The sequence below is a fragment of the Dinoponera quadriceps genome, unplaced genomic scaffold (genome assembly GCF_001313825.1).
Source record: "Dinoponera quadriceps isolate SergipeBrazil2010 unplaced genomic scaffold, ASM131382v1 scaffold9337, whole genome shotgun sequence".
Lineage (NCBI taxonomy): Eukaryota > Metazoa > Arthropoda > Insecta > Hymenoptera > Formicidae > Dinoponera > Dinoponera quadriceps.
The window spans coordinates 11,933-20,682 of NW_014563121.1; the positions used below are offsets into that span (position 1 = coordinate 11,933).

Sequence of the window (8,750 nt, forward strand, 5' to 3'; positions counted from 1 at the left end):
TACGAATTTCGAAATCGATCTGATAACTCCGCGACTTTCGAACTTATTGCATCATCGACTGTACAATTTTTATGTTATGCCGTTTATATTTTATGTTTTATATTTTATATTTTCTATTGTGTATGTAATAATATATTATATTTAATATTTTATATGTAATAATAATAATTTCGATAGATTTAAAAATTTTCCTCTCTTTAAGGACGGATAAACATAATCCGTCCTTCATCGGACTCTGAGAATCTGAGAATACTATAGAACACCATAACCGCTGATATCCCCACCGAAAACCGCTGTCCACTGTGACTTTGAAGGGGTGAATTCGCATCTTCGAAGCACTTAGTCTCTTCTTGATCCTCGACGAGAACAGTCATATCTTTTCTGTTCGTTAATTTTCCGAATATAGCAAAGTCTTTGTTCTTTCTTGCTCCCATCCCAAGTGTCGTCTCAAATCGGTTCTCCTCCAGGCTTGCGTATAAAGCAGTTGCACTTCTCAGGTGTTTTCTAAGTCCTCTGATTATTTCCTTTCTTCTGGTTTTCGGCGCGTTTTACTCGCTCTCGTTTTCCTATTTTCTCCGAAAACTGGCCCCGCTACAAGTGAAGATCGCGCTCATTCATTCTTTCGTAATTCGAAATTAACTGTGTAAGAATTTATGTCAAAATCTACTAGTGGTCGTTCTGTTAAATGTGGCTTTTTTATGTCAAAAGGCACGAGATTACTACAGCCGCCTGTCCGAAGAGGCGATGCGGCCCGTTCGCCATCATAGTGCTGTCCATATCTCCCTTCGAGGCGACGCAAATTTTCAAATTTTATAGCGTGGGATTAGTAGCCATTGAAAGCAAGTCACAATTTTGTAGTATTATCATACTTGTAATTAAACACAGTGTAGCGACCCTTTGCATACCTTTGATCTCGTATTGTCGAAAATAAATTACCATCTCGAGTGCGATCATCGGAATTTCCATCGTGCGTTTTCAATTCAAAATGGTTCAATTCAAAGCGCTAATTTTATTTCAACAGGCCACTTTTAATTTTATTGATTCCTTTTTTGATTCCTCCGAACCGTCCGGACGGTCCCATACAGTTTCGCTTTAATCAAAATAAGTGGGAAGAAAGAATCCAAAAAAAAGGAGAGGAAGTTGAAGACTGAAGGATCGATCGCATTTTGATTCGAATTATAAACAATATCCGTGTCTCTTGTGTTGCTGCAAGATAAAATTTTTTGCCATTTTCTTAATTTATTGATGATAATGATAATAACGTAATTTGGTGTGAATTCTTGCCAAAAGGACAGTTTATGGATATTAACCAGATTTACACGCAAGTAACATATAGTTGCGAAGTTGCCTAGAAAAGTAACAACTCCAAAACCGTGTTTCAAAGGTTACAAATTGGATTTTCGGGGAATATGTCGTGAATGCGTGTGATAGTCGACAGATAATAACAACATTATAACTTAAAAGAATATAAATAATTATATCAAATATTAATTTAATATCCCTAAACTTATACAAATAACTTTTTATAGCCTATTTTGTTAATTACTATAAAAAAAAGTAGTTCTCAGTGGAGTAGTACTTCCAAATATTTATGTTATCTTTTCTGTATGAGAACACTGCAAATTGAATATATATAAGTTTAGTTGAGATTTTTCTTACACATTTCTTGCCGTTTTAAATTACATCATTTAACACGATTAGATACATGAACTTATAATTTAACACGACTAAACGTTTTAAATAACATAATCTAAAACGGCAAGAAACATATAAAAAGAGCTTCGGCCAAATGTGTCATTTTAGACGTTCATGCGTTAAAAAAAATTATATATGGATTTGCAGTGAAGGTAATTCATTCAAATTTTAGTCGTTTACATCAAATGTAGGCTATTCTATTTATATCACTGGTAGTAACGTTCTAATCCACACCTTTGATATATGCTTCACAATACAATAGATTACATTATCAGGAAGTCTGATATCATAAATTCAATACGCGCAGTAGGAAAGAAATTAAAGACTCGGAGTAGAAAATAAATTAAATGCTCGCTGCATATGGCAGATAGTATAAATAATGTAACGAGCAAAAGTGGAACAAGTGATACGTGAGGTTCGCAAATGTTGAGTTAATCCAAATAATTAAGAAGAAAGAATCCAAATAAGAGAAAAAAAATTGAACACAGGAGGGTCGATTGTAATTTGATTCAATTTATAGCAATATCCGTGTTGCTCTATCGTGTTATTGCAAGATGAAATTTTTCGCCGGTGTTTCTGCTAATGCTAATGATACTCAATTTGATATCACTGAATTCTTGTCAAAATAGAATGTCACAGATGTACGACAGCGAAGTATCCGTGCCACGCGAATATGTGGATATGCCTATAAGATCATGTGCACCGGGTTTCAAAACGGATCGTTATGGAATATGTCGTGAACGCGTTAGATAACTGATAGGTAATAATAACTATAAGTTTAAAAGAATATAATTAATTTTATCAGATAATATAATCTTAAAGATCAGAAATTACAAGCGACGACATCTATGTAATACGCGTTTGTATTTCATAAGAACGCCAAGTCAACGCGCAGTTTATCAACAAGTTCTACAGGAAATAATTTTGTTGTAATTCTAAAAGTGAAAATATTTTATTTAATATCATTGCAATATTTTAACAACTATATATTTGACTATATATTGTCATGCACATACTTGGACAAGTATAATGAAATATAATGAAATAAATTTTTATTATTGATTGCTGTGATATTTTGGCTCAACAGCCTTAATTATCACGTGTTTAAGTAAATTATCTGATAATGCTGATTTATTTCAAGCCAAGTTAGAGAGAGAGAGAGAGGGAGAGGGAGAGAGAAAGAGAGAGAGAGAGAGAGAAATATTTGTAATTAAATATAACCTTATCTTACATGGAATTTATGCTTGCTAACAATTTTTTGTGAACTTTGTAAATAATACCTTTCAAAAAATTACATTTAGGGCTTGTAATAAATTTCTGTCGGAAATAAATGTGTATTTTATATCTGTTTACAGGTTCAAAGACATTTCAGCAATGTCAGCTGAAAAAAAGATGCAAGATGGAATTCTAAGGTATTGTCGTAACGGCAATCGCAAAATGATAAAAATATTTTCGCATGAAATTTTAATAAATTTATGTTAATTCTGATCACAATAAATATGCATTTAAATCATATTACGACTTATACGTTTATATAATAATAAATTACATGTTGAATCATATTCGAATTTAGGTATGCATATAAATAATAGAAATAATAGCGACTCTTACGAGACGGAATCGAAAACATATTTTTTGAAAGCTGTCTATATATGAGCTTTTCCAACCTTTTTCGTCGCGTATTCATTCGCTGATATTCAGTAACTGCATTTCTGCTAATTTCTCTATGTTTACATAAACAATATAATTGTTTTACAATTTAATAAAAATATGTGATAAACTATAGTGGTGGTTTCCCGGATATAAATATATATTGTCATATATTTTCTGTATACATAATGAAAACATTAGCAATTCAACATTTAGAGTAATTTTACACGATAAATATGATAATCAAATATCATAATCAAAACGTTTAAAACTAAGTGCCCAACGACAGTGCTAACTTATAATATTTCAGGTACGATTTGCCAATTTTCACCCGATATTGACTCACAGGCCGACAACTGGCGATATCATGGCAAACCGATTATTATTCATTCTCTCAGCTGTGACGCGGAATCGGCTCAGGTAAGAATTATCAATTCTTGTTCGTTGCCGAGTCACAAGCCGGCGTCGGCAGGACTACAACAACCGACATTCTCTACTCGATGACGACGCGACGATGTCGGCCCAAGGATGCTATTCTGTACATGCCTGCCGGACAACTATCAGACCGGTAAGTATCTTTACGCAGTTTTTTTGCCATATGTCATATCTGCGCAACGACATATTTCGAATTTAGAAATCTATTTGATAACTCTACGACTTTCGAACTTATTGCATCACCCACTGTGCGATTTTTACGTTATGCGGCTATTATTTATTTTTCGGTTTATGTTTTTTATTGTATATGTTATAATATTTTATATTTTATATTTTATATGTAATAATAATAATAATTTCGATAAATCTAAAAAAACTTCCCGCTCCACAAGAACGGATATACATAATCCGTCTTTCAGTCTTCGGACTCCGGAAATAGTGTAGAACACCATAACGGTTGGTGTTTCCACCAAAAACCGCTGTCCATTGCGACTTTGAAAGAGTGAATTCGCATCTTCGAAGCAATTAGTCTCTTCCTGATCCTCGACGAGAACAGTCATATCTTTTCTGTTCGTGCAACGCCCTATTATGAATCTGACTAAAAGAACAACTGGAAACTCGTGTCCCGAAAGTCACAAGTTGAATTCTCAGGGAATATGTCGTGAACGCATTAAATAATTGACAGGTAATAACAACTATAACTTAAAAAGAATATAATTAATTTTATCAGATAGTATAATCTTAACGAAAATAAGTTACAAGCGTCGACATTAAAATAATGCGCGATTTGTACTAAAAAAATTACATAATTTCATCATAAAAAGGTTAATTTGACCTTAAACTATGAATTATTGGTAATATAACGAAGTTAAGATCACCAAAACATATTCTCTTCCGAATCTTACAACTATTGTCTGAAGCATTTGTTTTTATTTTGTTTTATTTTTGTTATATTAAGGTGGTTCAATTTAAATGGTCCACCCTGTAAAATGGAGATAATTTTCCTGAGCAACAATCAAATGGTTTTATCCGTCGCTCTTTGTTTGTTAAAGTTGTTATCGAAAAAAGTTTCGTAAACAGACCATCGTTTTCCGGCACCATACATCCAACGTGTACATTTGAGAAGCAAACATACGATATACATATATCATAAGACAAATGCATGTTATGCAAAATATCCAGTGTATAACGGAAGTGCCTCCCTCTGCACTTCCTCCTATTAAAGAAATTTAAATAGTTATATAGTTATAGGGCCATCTGCTGATCTCAATAATTTAGAGATATGTTATCGAGGACATCGTTTTGAGTAACCTGCAAAGAGTTTTCGTCAACACTCTTTGTTTGTTAAAAAGTTATTAAGATAAGAAGTTTGGATGATTATTTACGATACCTTATTAACAAAAGTATGCTTTCATCCATTTCAATGACGTTGAATTATGTTGGAGGTGGAAGGTCAATAAGTATTCTCAGTCCAAAATTAAGGATCGCTCACTCCTTGTTTTGAGGTTATAAACATTATTAACTATAAGAGAAAATTAATAGGTAATTAATTTTGAATTTAATTTAGAATTGTTTATTTCTTGTTAATGATTTCAGATGAATAATTTGACGCGGTGTAGAATGGCGAGGCTTTGGCTCTCTCATGACTAGGAGGATGCGCTCCTCAGGCCCCTATACAGCAGCTTTGCTCTTAGGACCCCTATTTGGAAATAATCAAGGATTCAGGAGAGCGCAGCCTCCCAAACACAGGACTAAGGGACAAAGCCTCGCCATTCCATATCCACATCAAAAAGATAAACAAAAATGACTTACGCTCAGCGAACGATATAATATGAAACTATATTGTCTACATAAGATGTTAAAAACAACATTTCACTCATCACACTTCTTTTTTTAATAATCTTTTAATAAACAACAGGAAACGAGTAAAATTTTTTGTTCGTTACTCAAGAGGATGACCTCTACTTATATATGTCAAGGTCAAGATTATTAGAGAAGCTTCCTCTAAATAGGAGTTTTACCATAATTAGATCTAACCTTATTTTAAACAGAATTTATACTGGCTAAACAGTTTTGACGAGCTCTGTACATAATGCCTCTCAAAAAATTACATATAAACTTGCGACGGATTTCTGTCGGAAATACATATGTATTTTATGTCTGTTTACAGGCTTGAAGATATCAACATTTCGGTAATTTTGATTGAAAACTAGAAGCGAGATGGAACTCCAAAATATCGTCGACAACTGCAAAATGACAAAAATATTCGGCATAGCAACGAATTTTTAATACATTTATGTTATTAATTCTGATACGATATATATGTATTTATATTACAAATTATGCGCGTATATAATAAATTGCCCGTTAAGTCATATTCCAATTATAAATATATATAAATGATAGAAATAATAATGTTTCTTGTCTTAAACGAAAGTTTAAATACTTATCTTTAAAGTTACAATAATGTAAAATTGTTATCACTAATGCTATATAATAACTTAATACAAAAATGCTTCTCTTAGTTATAATCTTTTTCCGTGTGAGAACACTACAAATCAAAGTGTATTATTTAGCTTTTAAATTTTTCTTACACATTTCTTGCTATTTTAAATTACGGAACTTGACAAGATTAGATACGTTAACTTATAATTTAATACGATTAAATTTTTTAAATGACGTAATCTAAAACAGCACGAAACATGTAAAAGTAGCTTCAGTCACATGTGTCATTTTTAAACGTTTATGCATTTAAAAATGATACACTTGGATCTGCAATGAAAGTAGTTTATTTAAACTTTTGACCGTTTTGACTTTTTGTGTAAATTGTTTTCCTATTTATGCTTTCCTATTCACGTCACTGATATTATTTATGTATGTAACCTTCGATCTTGGTGAGTAACGTTGCATTAATCTGCATCTTGGATTTTTTCTTCACAATGCAGTAGATTGCGTCATCGGGAAATCTGATGTTATAAATACAAAACACGCAGGAAATAAACTAAACGCTCGCTGTATGCGACAAATATTACAACGAATGTAATGAGCAAAAGTGGAATAAGTGATACGTAAAGTTCGCAAATATCACGTTAAACAAAACAATTAAGAAGGAAGAATCCAAAAAAGGAGGTACAAGATTGAAGATAGGAAGATCAATCGCATTTTGATTCAATTTATAAGCAATATCCGTGTTGCTCCCTTGTATTGTTGCAAGATGAAATTTTTCGCCGGTATTTTGCTAATGATAATGATATTGAATTTTGTGCCACTGAATTCTTGCCAAAATTACGATCCATGGACAGAGGATCCTAATTGGGTCCCAAAACCCGTGCAAAACAGTGTTGTGAACCTGCCTAGAAGAATAACAACTGTAAAGCCGTGTCCCGAAGGCCATAAGTTGGACTCTTATGGAATATGTCGTGAACGCGTGTAATAATTAACAGGTAGTGACAACACTATAACTTTAAAAAAATATAATTAATTTTATCAGGTAGTATAATCTTAACGAACAGAAATTACGACAATACTAAAATAATGCGCGTTTTATTTCATAAAAACGCTAAGGTAACGTGCAGTTAACAGCAAGTTCTACTGGAAATAATTTTGTGTGTAATTATAAGAATATAAATATTTCATTTAATATCATTGCAATATCTTAATAACTATATGTTTAATTATATACTTTACTAGATACTTTAGAGAAATATAATAAATTAATTATGATTATTGATGCTGATATGATATTAGCTCAACAATCTTAATTGTTACGAGTTTAAATAAACTAACTAATTAGTAAAGCGCGTACTGTTTTTACAATAAATATATGTTACCTTTATAAAAAAGGCAGAATACAAATAACTGATTTATCTCAAGCTACGTTAGAGAGAGATTTATAATTAGTGTAAAATTCATCTGATCAGTATATACTTCTCCAATGACATTGATTTTGACATATACAGAATATGGCATTTAAATTGAAACACCTTAATGTGACAAAAATAAAACAAAATAGAAATGTTTCAGACAAAAGTTATAGCGTTTGGAAGGGGACATATTTTGCTGACCTTAACGTTGCATTCTTAATAATTCAAGGCTATTACAAAGTCAACTTCACTTTTTTATGGATTATATAGCTTTTTTTAGCATAAATCGATTTCTTTGTTTATTCTGCGTATAAAAATACTAGGGTGAGATCATCGAAAAGTGAATACTTTGTGAAACATTTTACTTTTTATTCTAATCTTCTTTAGAATAAAATATGAAATATTTCATATAGTATTCACTTTTCACCTCATTTTAAACAGAATTTACCAGGTATAGAAGTATGAAACCGGAATTTTTTTGTAAAAATTACATGTCTGTTGTTTGAAAATGATAAAAAATATTTTATTCAAAATAATGTCCATTTCTATTTATACATTTTTCCCATCTCTCCGGCAGTTTATGAATGCCACGCCAAAAAAACATTTCTTCTTTTGAAGCGAACCAGCTATCGAGCCTGTTGGGATGCGGCGGGTTGAGGATGTACTACACTCCAGTTACACGAACGAAAGAAATACTTTTATTCGTTGACACTGCGCGTATACAATTATAAGAATCAGAAATAAAGAGGTGGGTTAAACATGAACCAGTGTGCATGCGACCAAGCAGTAGACTAAAGGGGAGAGAATCAAAAAAGGGATTTGCTAGACTTCCATCTAGCGACAAATATTGTCACTCCAGTGCTAGTCACCGGCTGAGCACAAGCACGCATAGATGTACCATTCTGACAGAGCCATTTTTGTACATTTTCATACGAATTGAAGCGTTGTTCAGCGAGAGCGTGTCCCATTGATGCGAATAGATGATAATCGGACGGAGCAAAGTCTGGAGAATAAGCCGCATGCGTTAGTATTTCCCAACTGAACGCCTCGATCGTTTCCCTGACCCGTTTTGCTGAGTGTGATGGGGCATTATCATGGAGCAAAATG

At 32.5% G+C, this 8,750-nt stretch overlaps 1 long non-coding RNA gene across 2 annotated transcripts; it reads left to right on the top strand.

Moving 5' to 3' along the window:
* Positions 1 to 1,842: 1,842 nt before the first annotated feature.
* On the top strand, positions 1,843 to 6,073 carry LOC106751185. Of its 2 annotated transcripts, XR_001375018.1 has the most exons (5): positions 1,843 to 2,455; positions 3,051 to 3,107; positions 3,656 to 3,913; positions 4,200 to 4,465; positions 5,951 to 6,073. It is a non-coding gene; the product is annotated as an uncharacterized LOC106751185 (long non-coding RNA). The 2 variants fall into 2 exon arrangements; XR_001375017.1 differs by lacking the exon at positions 4,200 to 4,465.
* Positions 6,074 to 8,750: the final 2,677 nt, after the last annotated feature.